The following is a 16,467-nucleotide window of genomic DNA, read 5'->3' as shown; positions in this document are numbered from 1 at the left end:
AAATCCTAAAGAATTTTACAGTTACATTAGAAAGAAAAAAGGTTATGACTACATCAATAGGTCCTCTAGAAACAAACAATGGCAGACACACTGAAAATGAGGTCGAAATGGCAAACATTCTTAACGATTACTTTGCGTCTGTTTTTACAGTAGAAAACACCACCAGAAACCTACTGTTACCCACAAACCAAGCAAATAGCACAGTCCTTAGTAACTATGCTATCCATAATAATGATATCCTTTCAGCCATAAATAGTACGGACATAAACAAAACCCCTGGCCCCGATAAAATATCACCGAGAATTCTCAAAGAAGCAAAACATGAGTTACTGCTGCCACTCTCTGTCTTATTCAATAAATCATTAAGTACTGGGAAAGTTCCACGCGAATGGAAACTAGCAAATGTAACACCAATTTTCAAAAAGGAAATGAGTCGCACCCAGGAAATTACAGACCAATCAGCTTAACATCAGTAGTGTGCAAGTTAATGGAAAAAATCATAAGAGATAAAATAGTTAATTATCTAGAAGAAAATAATATAATTAAAGACTCGCAACATGGATTCAGACATCGTCGTTCATGCTTAACTAACTTACTGGACTTCTTCCATGATGTTTACAAATCATACGATGACTCAAGAGCAGTAGATATAATTTACCTCGACTTTCAGAAAGCATTTGACACTGTCCCTCACAAGCGTCTCATGAGAAAAATAGAAGCACATGGAATAAAAGGAAAGACACTAAAATGGTTACAAGACTGGCTGTCAGACCGAAAACAGCGAGTTGTGATAAACGGAAAGGAATCCAAATGGCGTAATGTGATCAGCGGCGTTCCCCAAGGCTCAGTACTTGGACCGATACTTTTTATTATCTATATAAATGACATTGATGAGGGTCTAAATTGTAAAGTATCCAAATTTGCAGATGATACTAAAATAACCAGTAAAGTCACTTCAAAATTACAGTGGCAGCAGTTACAAAATGACCTTAATACTTTAGCAAGCTGGGCAGAAAAATGGCAAATGAAATTCAACACAGAAAAATGTAAAGTACTTCATATTGGAAGTAACAATGTCCATGCAAATTACAAAATGAACAATATTCAGTTATCAAGTACAGACAGTGAAAAGGATCTTGGTGTGATAATATCAAATGACCTAAAACCAAGCAAGCAGTGTACCGATGCGGTAAAAATTGCAAACAAGCTAGTGGGTTTTATTGGAAGAACTTTCGAGTTTAAATCGGAAAAAGTCATACTTGCCTTGTACAACTCGCTAGTGCGCCCCCATCTTGAGTATTGTGTGCAATTCTGGTCTCCGTACTACAGAAAGGACATTGAAAAATTAGAGAAAATTCAGCGAAGAATCACAAAAATGGTACCACGACTTAGAAACAAACCATATGAGGAACGCCTTGAAGAACTTAAATTATTTAGCCTAACGAAGCGCAGGTTAAGAGGGGACCTTATTGAAGTTTTCAAAATCATGAAGGGATATGACAACTTAGACATGAATAAATATTTTGATATAGACCGGTCAAATGAGTCAAACCAGAAGTAATGGCTGCAAAATCATGGGAAAACGATTCCAATCCCACGAAGCAAAATACTTCTTCTTTAACAGAGTTGTAAATATCTGGAACAGATTACCCTCAGATACCGTGAACAGTATCTCAGTTGAGACATTCAAAAACAAATTAGACAAGTATTTGCATGAAAATCCTCAGCTGACTCTTTTTCTGTCCGAATAACTTGCTTTTATAGCTACGGTACATGTAAGTTCATGCCCCCTTAGTCTACAAGACACCCCGTAAACAATGTACCCGTACATAGTGTTGCGTCACGATATTATACATTTCCAATTTATTCGGTGCAAACAAAGCAATATAAGCACAGATTAGGATCTGCACAGATAACCCTGAGTTAATGGTCACTACTCTTACTTTCGACCTGTGATGGGCTGTGGATCACTGAGGGTCCCTGTTAGTCAAGTGACCACCATCGGGATTTTTAATGTACCAGGGGTCACTGCTTCAGGATGAAACTTGTGTACTGTTCCACATGGGAGAGTTCCTTGTCTCAGTGGAGTGAACGGAGCTATTGCCTGATTGACTGCTGCCTACCTAAAAAGCGCAAGGGAAGGAAGCCGAACCACCACTAATCATCCACTCTGTGCATTGCACATCCACACTGTGCACTGTGCAGTCCCCTGTTATCTGAGACACCCGTCCTATATACTTTTCAGTCTCCCCAGCGCAAAGAAAGCAATATAAGCACAGATTAGGAGCTGCACAGATAACCCTGAGTTAACGGTCACTACTCTTACTTTCGACCTGTGATGGGCTGTGGATCACTGAGGGTCCCTGTTAGTCGAGTGACCACCATCGGGATTTTTTTAATGTACCAGGGGTCACTGCTTCAGGATGAAACTTGTGTACTTGTCCCACATGGGAGAGTTCCTTGTCTCAGTGGAGCAAACGGAGCTAGGGCCTGATTGACTGCTGCCTACCTTAAAAGCGCCAGGCAAGGCTGCTGCACCACCCCTAAACATCCACACTGTGCAGTGTGTAGCTTCCACGTTATGTCCACAGACTTCCCATTAACTCAATGTAACTGGTTTATAATGTCATGCCGTAACTATTATTTTATTTGCTTACTTTCTCTTTCAGGTTACTCTATCGGGTAGCTTATAGATAAAGTATTATAGAATGTGACTTTTCCTTTCCAATGTTTCCTATAAAATTTCCATGTCAGTTTTTCCATGCTGCATGGTGGTTTTTCTCACTTTTTCCTGGAGGGTTTGGTGGTGGGGGGAGCCTTCTTGCTTTCCTATCCTTATCCTTCAACATGTAGAGTTAGATCTTGTAGTCATAGTTTTCTCTAACAAGCAGCCTCGAAAGGACCATAAGGTCTGTTGCTGTTTGCTTTCCTGTGTAATCCTGTGTAATCTTCTTCTCTTCCTCCTCTTCCCTCCTTCCCCTCTTCCTCCCATGCCCTTTCTCCTACTCCTCCCAACTCATTCATATTGACACTTCTCCTCCTCCTCTTCTTCCACTTCCTACTCCCCAATCTCCTTTTCTCCTACTCCTCCTCTTCTCCTCCTCCTCCTCCTCCTACTCCTCCTCCTCCTCCGACTTCTTCCGCCACCTCGCCCCTCCTTCCTCAGCACTTAATCCAACCCGCCTCCTCTTCCCTCTTAACCACTCCACATTTCAGTTTCCGACCAATTACGTCTCTCTCTCTCTCTCTCTCTCTCTCTCTCTCTCTCTCTCTCTCTCTCTCTCTCTCTCTTCTTCCTGGTTTCTCTCCTCACACCTTAGTTTCCTCCTTCAACTAAAATCATCATCATCATCATCATCATCATCATCATCATCATCATCATCATCATCGCCATCGTCATCTCAAATAACCTACTCCTCCTCCTCCTCCTCCTACTGCCACTACTGCTACTGCTACTACCACTACTACTACTACTACTACTACCACTACTACTACTATACTACTACTACTACTACTATGACTATTCTTCTTCATCTTCTTCTTATCCTCCTCCTCCCCCTCCTCCTCCTCCTCCCCTCCTCCTCCTCCTCCCCTCCTCCTCCTCCTCCCCTCCTCCTCCTCCTCCCCCTCCTCCTCCTCCTCCTATTTCGGTCCATAAGTCCTTTTGTCCTCGCACATTCCCTCTCCATATTCATCTTTCTCCAGCCTTCTCCCTCATTCGTTTTCCTCCTTCCTGATTCCTCCTCCTTCTTCTCCTCCTCTTCCTCCTCCTCCTCCTCCTCTTTCTTATTCTCCTCGTCCTCGTACTCTTCCACCTCCTCCTCCAATCTTTCTTCCCTTCTTCTTGCTCTTCTTCCTCTTCCTCTTACTCTTATTTTTTCTCTTTTTTCTTTTCTTATATTTCTTCTTCTTTCTCCTCCTCTTCTCCTCCTTTCTCTTCTTCTTCTTCTTCTTCTTCTTCTTTTTTTCTTCTTCTTCTTCTTCTTCTTCTTTTTCTTCTTCTTTTTCTTCTCTCTACCCTTGTTTCCACATCCATACCTCTCTATTCTTTCTCTATATTTTTCTATTTCTTTCCACATTTACCTCTCTTTCTTGCCCCTCATCTATTCTCGTCTCCACATTAATCTTTACCTTTATCTCTTATTGCTTCTCTCTCTCCCTCTCTCTCTCTCTCTCTCTCTCTCTCTCTCTCTCTCTCTCTCTCTCTCTCTCTCTCTCTGTAAGCGACTAGCCGTGTTCCCTGACTCAGTAACAGACATAACGTTAGCATACAATAACGGGATGGAAGGGGAGAGAGAGAGAGAGAGAGAGAGAGAGAGAGAGAGAGAGAGGAGAGACAGACAGACAGACAGACACACACACACACACACACACACACACACACACACACACACACACACACACACACACAGACGGACAGACAGGAAAGAAAGATGGGTCTGAGGAAGAGAGAAGAGAAGGATGAGGAATGAAAGGGGCTCAAAGAAGGAAGGAGGTGGGATATATAAGGGTAATGGAGGAAGAGGAAAGTGGGAGAGGAAACTGAGGGAATGGAGAGGGAGAGAAGGGAAAGGGAAAATGCAGAAACGGAACAAAGAAGGAAATGAAGAGGGAAAGACATGCGGGAAAGGGAAGGGGAAGTGAACAGAAAAGGAAAAGAGAAGAAAGGGAGCAAAGGGAAGTGAAGAAGGGATAGAAGGTAGAAGAAATGGTAGGAAGGGATGGGGAGGAAGTGAGAGAGAAGGGGAAAAAGGAAAGGGGGAATGAGAAGGGGAAGATATAATGGAAAGTGGGAAAAGGGGAAAGGGTAGGAAGAAGAGTGAGGAATGGGAAAAGGGGTGAGGAAAGGAAGAAGGAAGAAAGAAATTGGAAAGGGGAAGAAGGAAATGGGAATAGGAACAAAAAGAGGTAAAGTGAATGGGGAAAAGGGGTGAAGGAGAAAATGGGGAGGAGAAGGGAAGGTAGGGGGAACAAAAGGAAATGAAGATGAAAATAAAAAGAGCAAGGATAAGAGAAAGATGTCAGAATTGGAAGACGATCAAGGAAAAGAATATGTCAGTGGGAGGGGGAACTATCTTGTCTGTCCCATCAGTCCTGTCCCCCCACTCTCTCGCTCTCTCTCTCTCTCTCTCTCTCTCTCTCTCTCTCTCTCTCTCTCTCTCTCTCTCTCTCGCACGCACACACACACACACACACGCACACACACACACACACACACACACACACACACACACACAGGCTAAAAGGCATAGTCTCTCTCAAATTGCTATCAGTAGTCTCCTCCTCCTCCTCCTCCTCCTCCTCCTCCTCCTCCTCCTCCTCCTCCTCCTCGTCTTCTTTTCTTTCTCCTTCTTCTTCTTCTTCTTCTTCTTCATCATCATCATCATCATCATCATCATCATCATCATCATCATCATCAACATCATCATCATTATCTTCTTTTTCTTCTACATCTCCTTGCACACCATCTGATCTCCTCCTCCTCCTCCTCTTTCTCCTCTTCCTTCTCCTCCTCCTCCTCTTACTCCTCCTCCTCAACTGTACTCAGCTGGATATGCATTAGGGGAAACGCGTATTAAATTCACAGTCCATTATCACAGGAAGTATAATTTTCACCAATTATACTAAGCCGCTGAACTTTCAATCCTCTCTCAATTACCTCAGAAAGCAATCAGTTTTTGTCTGTAGTTCTATTTTATCATCTTTCGTGATACGTGATCGTTTTTTGTTTTTTCTGTTTCTACAATCAACTGTTTTACATCAATTTTTTCCTCATCAACCTTCATATTATCAGGTTTTGTACCATAATTTTTCGCTTAATAAACTCTGATAACAACTTCCGTAACATCAACTTTTTCAGCAGTTTCCAAGGCAGTTCACTGAAAGGTACCGTCTCTATGTAAGAAAAATAATAATCAGTCTGTAATTTGCCCCACCAGGAGTGTCAGGGTTGAGTGTTAGGCTATTTTATCCGGTCACTTAACTCCAAAGTACCCAGTTGCCTCTCCCTGAGTGGTACTATGCGGGCAGTACACCCCAGCCACCACTCGAATGTAGGCCCTTGTTTGCCACATCTGTTTTAAGCGTCTTCACATAACTAGATCTTCAGGCGTCCATCTGATTATGGAGTTGCGATATAGCGTAGTAAGTGGCTTCCTAGGCTGCACAACGCCATTTCGCATGTCACTCAGTGTAGAGTGAACTGGAGGTAGCACCATATTACGTTACTATATGGTGGGCACTATTATCTGTATATCAGTCCATCTACTTAATCTATATCTACATCTATCTATCTATCTATCTATATCTATCTTCACAATGGACTTCAAAACACCCACCTCTCTCCTCAGTAAAAAAAAAAAAAAATCTCAGTTTCGTCCACCCATCTTCTTTAGCGCCCCAACTACCTCATCTCACCTCAAGTCTTCAACATTTTTTTGTCCCCCTCCTCGTGCCGCGCTGAGATATAAGACCCCGCATCCTGCCCGCTAATTAATTCACTGCTTTATGGCTCATGAATACGTAAGTGGGTGCTGGCAGAAATTGATCGATTAAAAAAGAAAGTGTGGCCCAGTTTATGAAGGAAGGGGTATTAAGTGGTTTTACTTTTTTCTCCCCTGTGTTATACCTTGGTCGGTTCGTCATCTCGTCTTTTAAAGTTACTGGAGGTGATGGAGAGGGACGCCTGCCATAACTAGGTGGTTCTGCTGCCTGAATACATCAAAATAACTCAACCTTCCTCCCTATCCCCCGGAAGGAAGATGGTCGACTGCGGACGAGGGGAAATTTGAGCCTGCAGTAGACCAGGTTAACTTGAGATGAACCTGGAGCTACAAAGATCACCACTACCTCCAGACGATTGACTGAACTTCACGAGGGATCTATAGAACTTAATGAATGGCACATCTAACCCCTCCAGTTCGAAAAGACTCCTGAATTAAACAAAATCGTCTGGAGTTAGTCTGAATAACAAGAAAAACACGTCATCACTTTCACTGGTTATGTCGTTCAGATAGAGGACGTATATTTATCAAGTGTATTACCTTCACCTCCATATGATTTTCTTCTGCCCATGAGAGAATTTTGGGCTGGAAAGGTTAGATGCCGCCTTCGCTAACCCCTTCACTGCTTCACTATGGCATTATTAAAATCACATTATAAAATACAAGAGAACATTACAGGGAAACATAAATAAATCGCTTAGTAAAGGAGGCTACGGAGCTCCATTTCAGCTTAGAACAAGGTGGAAAGGTAAAGCGGTTGATTTAAATAAGGGAGGGTGGAGTGTCGTGGGGTCTCTCTCTCTCTCTCTCTCTCTCTCTCTCTCTCTCTCTCTCTCTCCCTCTCTCTCTCTCCATACATCTGGCCACTTCCTTATACTCCTTAATGGTAATCCTCCTCATCCTCTCCCTCTCATTCCCTCTCCTTATATTTCTCCTTAACTACAAGCAGGTCCGGCCATTTCCTCTTAATGCCCCGTCTCTCTCTCTCTCTCTCTCTCTCTCTCTCTCTCTCTCTCTCTCTCTCTCTCTCTCTCTCTCTCTCTCTCTCTCCATCCTTATTCCTCTGCTCTTTCCCAAATTCATCTGTTTTCACTCCTAACCACTTTCCTCGTTTTCTTCCGTACTTTCACTTCATTTTCCTCTCATTCTTCCTCCATCTTTCCTCCCTCTCTTCATTCCCTCCCTTCCCTCCGCTTCTCTTTCCTTCCTTCTCTCCTTCCTTCTCTCTTCCCTCCTCACTTCCTCTTTCCGCCTCTATTTTCCTCCTTCCACCTTGCTTCCTCTTCCTTGCACCGGTATCAAAACAACGTCAGATTGCCTTGGCTCTCTCTCTCTCTCTCTCTCTCTCTCTCTCTCTCTGATTGCGTTCCCCCTCCTTCCCTCCCTCGCCTCCCCTTCACCAAAGACTCACCTAACTACCTCTGTGATTGCCACCTCTCTCTTTCTCTCTCTCTCTCTCTCTCTCTCCTTCCATTCCTCCATTTCAATATATCACTTCATACCTTCTCTCTTTGTCTCTGTCTGTCTGTCTGTCTCTGTCTCTGTCTCTCTGTCTCTCTCTGTCTCTCTGTCTCTCTCTCTCTCTCTCTCTCTCTCTCTCTCTCTCTCTCTCTCTCTCTCCTCTTGCTTCTCTCTCATTTCGACTTTCAATCAGACCTGTCCCTTCCTCCCCCTTACCCCTCCCATTCCCCTACCCTTAGACTCTTCCCCGCCTCCCTCTCTCTCCCTCACCCTCCTTCTTCCCTCTCTCCTTCCTTTCCTCTCTCCTGCCTCGTCTACCTCCCTCCCCCCTGTCTCAACCTTCCCTGCTTCCTCACTCCCATTCTGTTTCACATTTTCCTCTCTCTCTCTCTCTCTCTCGTCCCTTTCCACCTCTTCTTCGCCTCGTCATCTCTTCAAGCACTCCAGCTTAACCTCCCAGTCTCTCTCTCTCTCTCTCTCTCTCTCTCACACACACACACACACACACACACACACACACACACACACACACACACACACACACACACCTCCCTCACTTGCACCCCTACACATTTACCCCCCTTCAGCCCCACCTACCCACTCACCCACGATCCGTCTTTCCCTCCCTTTACCCCAACCCTTTATCCTTCCCTTTTCCCCTCCCTTTACTCCCTCCCTTTACCGCCTCCCTTTAACCGTCTCTTTACCCCCTCCCTTTACTCCCTCCCTTTTACCTCCTCCCTTTATCCGTCTCTTTACCCCTCCCTTTTACCCCCTCCCTTTACCCCCCTCCCTTTACTCCTCCCCAAAGCTGATTACCTACCGACACCGTGGTCCCTTTGGCTCTGTTGAAACTCGTACTAAAAGGGTCAGAGGACTTTAGATTGCCGAGGTAAATAAGAAAAAGTACTATATTGGAGGTGGTAATTCTGGGGTTTACTGGTATTTTTGGGGGGGGTGATGGTGAGAGAGAGAGAGAGAGAGAGAGAGAGAGAGAGAGAGAGAGAGAGAGAGAGAGAGAGAGAGAGAGAGAGAGAGAGAGAGAGAGAGAGAGAGAGAGAGAGAGAAAGAGAGAGTAATGAAGTTAGAAGAGAAAAAGGAAAGAGAAAAAAAAGAGAAGGAACGAGAAGAGGAGGGAAGGAATGGGAAGTGGTGGGTAGGGAAGGGAAGGGAACAGATATTAGGGAAGGGAAGGGAACCGGAATTAGGGAAGAGAAGGAAAGGAAAGGGAAGGGAAGGATAAGGAAAGGAAAGGGAGGGGGAAGGAAATCAGGGGAGAAAAAATACAATACAACACAAGAGAAGAGATAAAAGAACTGACAGACATACAGACACAGACACAAATGAGGACAGTAAGAGAGACAGACACAAAGAGAACAAAGATTTACCACAGTGAATAGAGACAAGGCTTCCTTTAATTATACTTCTCTTAAATACTGCCCTCAGATGATGCCCTTTCCCCCTACCTCCAAACACACAGGAAACACTATAAAACACAATGAAAAACGCAATAAAACACTATCAAACACGCACATCCAACTCCTTTATGGCTTTATAGCAGATCACACAAAGCAGGGATGTGTGACTGAGGACCCTGCAGTTAAAGTATGGAGAATTAATGTACAATAATGTCTTCTCGGATACTAAATGTCGTCTACAGATCCAAGTCCGTATTCTCGTCGATGAAAGAAGCTCTCTAGCACCTTTTTCTAATCAATTTATTTTGTTTATTGCACCTTACTGCCCAGCCCTGTGTTACAATAATCCTTTAAACATCGCCATACTCTGTATAAATAACATACAAAAGGATATTAAAACCCATATCCAAAAATAAATCGCTAAGGAAGGAGCGTTAGGGAGCCTCGATATGGACCCCAGTCTCGTCAATATAATATCTTGGTTTTATTGTTACTACAGCCTAATTATTTTATTCAGCAAAGGGAAACCTATTCTTTTTGCAACTCGAATGTGTTTAGGTGATGGATGGCCGTAGACATTATCGCCACAATGAATTTCTACCATCAGGTGACTCAACAAATACTTTGTAATCGTCCAGGACACCATTTACTACGCTGGGTGGTAACCATGTAATCAAGGGGACACCTGGTTATCTAGGCCTGGTCACTCACACCTCAAATGTCTGGACTCAGCTGCCTAGCCACGGGTCCCTACCCACCAGAGGAACGTAGACTAAAGCAAGATAGGTGTAAAAAGTGAGACAATATATCGATCGGTAGAACAGATAGTAGATAGATAAATATGTAGAAAGGTATATAGAGACAGGTATATACGTGTGAGAGAGAGAGAGAGAGAGAGAGAGAGAGAAGGAACAGACTAGAGAGAAGCGTGCATATCCCTAAACCACATAAACCCCGCAAGGTAAAACGAAGCTAATTAGGAAGAAAATGAGTTCTTTCCTAATTGGCGACATGGAGGAATATGGTAAACAGTATGCTGACTCTCTCTCTCTCTCTCACACACACACACACACACACACACACACACACACACACACACACACCGCTCGCTGGCGCAGTGGCAACGTTCTCGCTTGCCATCTGGTAGACGGGAGTTCGCGCCTCGCTCAGGTTGTGAAAAGTTTCACTGACGAAGTGGGTGGTTACTGTCCCCCTTGAGCAAGGGGACGGGTGTGTGGGTGTGTGAAGGTCACAGCCTTACCCTTAGATCGGACTATATGAGCTCTCAGCTCCCTTCCGGGAGGGTAAAATGCTGACGATCACGACTATCAAGTGATCCTGACCGACCCGGAGAATTACACACACACAAATTACTACTACTACTAATAATAATAATACCGTTGCTATTACTACTACTACTACTACTACTATCAATAATAATGGTAATAATAATAATGCCACCATACTCCACCCTAAATTTTAATACTTAGACTGGTGTATTCTGGATTTAATCTGAATATAAGCCAGTGAATACTCCGCCTGGGTAATTTTCCGGTGTGTGGGAGAGACGGAAGCTGGCTCTCTCTCTCTCTCTCTCTCTCTCTCTCTCTCTCTCTCTCTCTCTCTCTCTCTCATTCTTTTTTCTCTCCCCATTTCCTCCCTCTCTCAGCTCCCTTTTTGACTTCACCCTCATCTCCGTCTCCCAAAATTAAGGGAAATGATACAATAGTATAAAAATAATGTACAACAAAGATGGACGGAAATAATGAGGAGAAAAATAAGGAGAGATGGAAAAAGAGAGCTGAGAAAATTAAGAAAAATAATTAAACGGATGCAGTGGAAAAAAAGGAAATGAATATGATGGAAGCTGAGAGAGAGAGAGAGAGAGAGAGAGAGAGAGAGAGAACCACATCGCTTGAGCAACAGCATTATACATCATTGCTCATAATCCCACTTAAACACAGTGTCCTAGCAATGGAAGGCTTAATGAAGGCTGTATTATAAACCCAACAACTCAAAAAAGTCTCTGAGCAAATACATTCCTTTTGAGATACAGTACAGCACGTATTCTCGCCGGGCAAGGAGGCTCCCTAGCATCTCTTCCTGAGCGAGTTATTTTCCAGACTACCCATTACCATCCTCAATTTCGCTTCTTATATCTTTTCAATGTCGACATATACTGCATGGCTAACACATAGGAAAATAGTAAGGGAGCGGAATTAGAAATAAACCGGTAAGGAGGAGGTGTTAGTAAGCTTCCTAATCGCACTAGAATACAAAAGACATCACCATATTGAGGGATTAAACTGTGGTTCATGAATAACTGTACCCCTTTTACTGTAACCTGGCGTAAAACCACCATCTCTCCTTCTTCAATGCTGAATTGTATCAATGTTTTAAGACTAGAATATGATGCCAGTCACGAGGAGGTGCTACGGCGAAGATGGAACAGCAGTACTTTTGTCTTTTTCTTCCACTGAGCTACATAAATTAAGCTACACAAGGACGAAAATCTGGGCCAAGTTAAGATGAAGAGAGTATAGTCAATCATTCTGTGGGTAAACGAACACAGCAAAAATAGTTATAGAGCTAAACAAGTGCTTTCGGTATTCAATACTTCTCGAAATTACCAAAACGCCATTTATACATTCACACACTCATACGTTCATAGCATTAATTTATTCATTCAAACATTCATAGCAATCATAGCATCCTTAGCACTCATAGCATTCATTTATTACCTCCGCCAAGGAGATTATGTTTTACCCCGAGTCCCTTTGTTTGTTTGCCTATCTGGCAGCAGGATAACTCAAAAAGTTATGACCGAACTTTAATTAAAATTTGTGGAAGGGAGTGCCATGAGCAAAGGATCCGGATCCTTTATAATGGCAATGGCATTGCCAGAGGTATGCGCTCTCTTAGCGCTCTCTAGTTTCCTCATGCACTGCTTGTTCAATACAAATTTTGCTCAGTAATTAATTCTTCAGCGAGGGCTTCAACCATCCACTCATTCAGTTTAGTGCTCTCTTCACTGGACTGTACAATAAGTGACGAGACAAGTGCTTTCATGGACCCCTGGTGGTCTAGTGGGTTTAGATGCACCAGGCGAATCTAGCTCATATAAGTTTGCTTCTGAGGGAAAGTTGGATTTTATCGTTCATATAAAGCTACTCAGGCAAGAGCGACTGGTTACCATATCCTTAAATATCCGAATCAAGTAGCCTAGCCCTAGACCTATACGCCTCTGATGGACTCCCTCTCTCTCTCTCTCTCTCTCTCCATCCATCCATCTATCGTCTGTCTATCTGTCTATCTACATCTATCTATCTACAGGCATCTATCTACCTTTCTTTTTCCTTCCCTCCCACTCGTCCTATACTGCATGCATCTCCCTTTCTTCTCTTCCCCACCATCATTTCACCCTCAGCCTGACCTAAACATTCTGCACTGACATTTGCAAAAGCGCTTCAACATTTACGCTTTATGTATGCAACGAGACGCCCACCACACACACACACACACACACACACACGTATATATAAAGGTTCAGCTCACTCGCTCTTTCTCTACCTCTGATAATTCTGGCGATTCTCTCTCTCTCTCTCTCTCTCTCCTCAGCTGGCTATTATACGGACGAAATAAGAAGGTACACGAAATAGGGCGAGGGAATTCAAGAAACATGAAGGAAACAGGGAATGATGTATATAGGGTGGATAGATAGATAGATAGATAGATAGATAGATAGATAGACAGACAGATAGATAGATAGACAGATACAGAGACTGACAGATGGATGGATGGATAGATAGATTGACTGACTGACTGACAGATATGAAGAGAGAGAGAGAGAGAGAGCGGGGGGATGGGAGAGACTGGAGAGAAAGGGATGGGAGAGACAGACAGATGGAGAAGAGACGGCATGGGACACGCAGGGAGGCTGGAGAAAGAGAGGAGGCAGATGCTCAAGGAACGAGTAGGGGGGAAGCGGAAAAGCAAAAATGAGATAAATAACCCGTGAATGGGAGAACATGGGTGAAAAATGCTATAGAATCAGAATTACATAGAGTTCCATAGACGCACTCACCACCCAGGTACTACTTTCCTAACAACATTTGGTTTATTTTTTACCTGATGGTTCTGCGCCACCCCTACAACTGGAGTACTAAAGTGTGGTGGCATTAAACTCAATACGCTTTAGTCCTGAGGTAACCATGAAGCTCCTTGGTTACGAGTCAAACTGTTCTTCCACTGTGAGTACTGTACACTTGGCCTTCAGCTGCGTTAAAAAGATACATCAGATAAAAAATAATAATAAAATAAAAAACAGCTTACGGGTTACTTCACCATCATCATCATCATCATCATCATCCTTATCGGATAAAGGAAAAAAAAGACCAGCAAACCATAGAGGTAAGAGGTAAGAGGACCGCCAACAGAGTCTCCAGTGCTACGAGCCTTATATCTCTTCACTCATCATGCAGTCCTTCAAAGATCTGGAATCCACTTTACTCCCAAATAATCCACATCAAATTGTATTTCGTAAAGTCCACTCCATCTCTTACCAAGATAAGGGTCACACTTGCCACGTTCATTTCCTCACAAGCATTAAAAAGGAAAAAGTTAGGATTTTTTTACAAACCATTTGCCGTAACAGAAAAATAGAGATACAAGCCGAAAAAGAATCACGTGAGGGTGAGTTAATTTCACCTCAAGCGTACGAAAATATCACGAAAAATGAACACTTAACAACACCAATCCAGCAACTTAACACCACCAGGACTATAACGCGTAAAATGACGACACTAGCAACAACAACAACAACAACAACAACAACACACACACACACACACACACACACACACACACACACACACACACGCACACACACACACATACACACATTCATTTTTAGCAACAATAACAACAGCTGGACCATAACAAGCCCACTGTCAATAACAACGCAACAAAAACAAACACATAATTATCCTTGGCACTAACTTGGGGGAAAAAAAAAAATCAACAACAAAAAGAGGGAAAAAAATAAAGACGGTATAACAAGGGATTATACGAGGAAGCTTTGCCCTGAGTCCGTCTGTGTGTGTGTGTGTGTGTGTGTGTGTGTGAGAGAGAGAGAGAAAGAGGGGGGGGGATGGCCGTATCAACAACAACAGCCACAAAGGAAACATGTTATTTTCTGGATCGTAACCCTCTGAACCCTGTGACGTACTTTTCAATCGATTTTTACAACCTCCACACGATTTTTAATTTCAATTTCGGAAAACTTTGTCGCATGGAAGGGGATGATTGAGGCTAAAGCTAACTACCCTCGTTCAAAAAATCTCTAAGCTGAATAAAAGCGTCTAAAAATTGCAAGAGTATTAAACAAAACCGATTTATCCATCAGTCATTCAATCCTGTCCTTATCCATTACGAGCGTAGGGGTCGGGGTCAAGCTACTCGGTCATGACATTTACGGGGAGGGTGACCCGCTCCACTCACCCGTCAGCTGTATTATGTGACCGATGATCCTAACCAAGCCTCTGATGTAAAACTCCATCGGGTCCAATCCAGCTGGGGTGCCCTAGCCCATTGCAACTCCAGGCGTCCTTTGATTATAAGGTAGTAAATGCCTAGGTACGTTAAGTAAACCATCTTGCTTGTCACTCGGTGTATAGTCACATGATGCCATAACTAAAACGACAAGTGAATGTTGGGCGTCCCCATCTACCACATTACCAGCACAATAAAGACAACAACCCTGGAACAACAGTACCACTACAGCGACCACATCAGAGAGACAACGACAATATCAGCAACGCAAGAGCGACAACACCACCACAACATCGTCACCAGAGCAACAACACTACCGCCTACCACGTGAGAGACAATACTAATCACAACGTGGACAAAACGCTGACAACAACAAAACAACGTAAAAGCGGCAACACATTACTACCGCGGCAACACCACCACGACACCACCGACACCACCACGACAACCCCACCACCACGACAACTCCACCACCACGACACCACCACCAAAGCGACAATGATATTCCCAGTAAGGACAGCCACACCATCAGAGACAGACAACAATAATAACACCAAATCGACATCACCACGGACTCCCTCGCAAAGACAATAACAACGTCAAAACATATCTAACACCAATACTAGAACTACAACACCACTAGCACTAGAATGTCAACACCAGAGTTACAATGCCACCACCATAATATATCATCATCACAGCAACACTGATATTTCCTGCAACAAAATAACAACACCATCATACAGTAGAAATAACAACAAAAGCAACAACAGTAGATCGACACCGCGACCACCACGACAACACCATCAGAGCAACACCACCACCACAACGACAATATTATTCCCAACTAGGACGACAACAACTCTACCAGACACACAACAGACGCAACACAAGAGCAACAGTACTAATATCAATACAAATAGCAACAACAGTAGACTGATGACACAAATATCACAGCGACAAGTGAGACACCAGAGACGTAAACGGAAATACCAGAACAACAGATACTACAACTGAAATACCAGAACACCAGAGACTGCAACAGAAATACTCGACCAACACCATCATATCCACAAAAACCATCACATGAAAGTTCCAACACCGATACACCTAAAACCACACGACACTACTACTACCACCGTCACCACCACCAACCATTACCACCACCACTACCTCTACCACCCACACCACCACCAACAACAACAATAACAGCAACAATTAATCATGAGAAAACAACCAGTCCAGCAGAAACCACAAGGACAGTACCAGAACAACAGCACGACGTCGGCATGAACTATCCCACAACAAGAGCAATTAGTATCCGTCCTCATATCCTCCCCCCCCCCCCGCCGCCCCAGCCCACACCACCTCTTCCTGTTCCTCCTCCTGCACGCCTACTACGTCGCACTTCACTCTCACTTCCCTACCCTGCACCACAGTAAGTACTATAGGCAGCAAAGTCTTGTTGCCTCTTCTGTTTCTCTCTCGACTGACTTTGAAATTTAGTCTGGTGAATCGTCAGCAAATCGATACTG

The 16,467-nt window shown here is 43.6% G+C and overlaps 1 pseudogene; it reads right to left on the bottom strand.

Annotated features, from left to right (window-relative positions):
* LOC145407667 (cell adhesion molecule Dscam2-like) overlaps positions 1 to 14,939 on the bottom strand; it is a 245,115-nt pseudogene extending 230,176 nt beyond the window's left edge.
* Positions 14,940 to 16,467: the final 1,528 nt, after the last annotated feature.

This window comes from Coenobita brevimanus, chromosome 74 (assembly GCF_032717465.1).
Source record: "Coenobita brevimanus isolate Jiangsu-jjx chromosome 74, ASM3271746v2, whole genome shotgun sequence".
Taxonomy (NCBI): domain Eukaryota; kingdom Metazoa; phylum Arthropoda; class Malacostraca; order Decapoda; family Coenobitidae; genus Coenobita; species Coenobita brevimanus.
The sequence above is the reverse complement of the archived record's forward strand: the minus strand, read 5'-3'. Positions and strand labels throughout refer to the sequence as shown.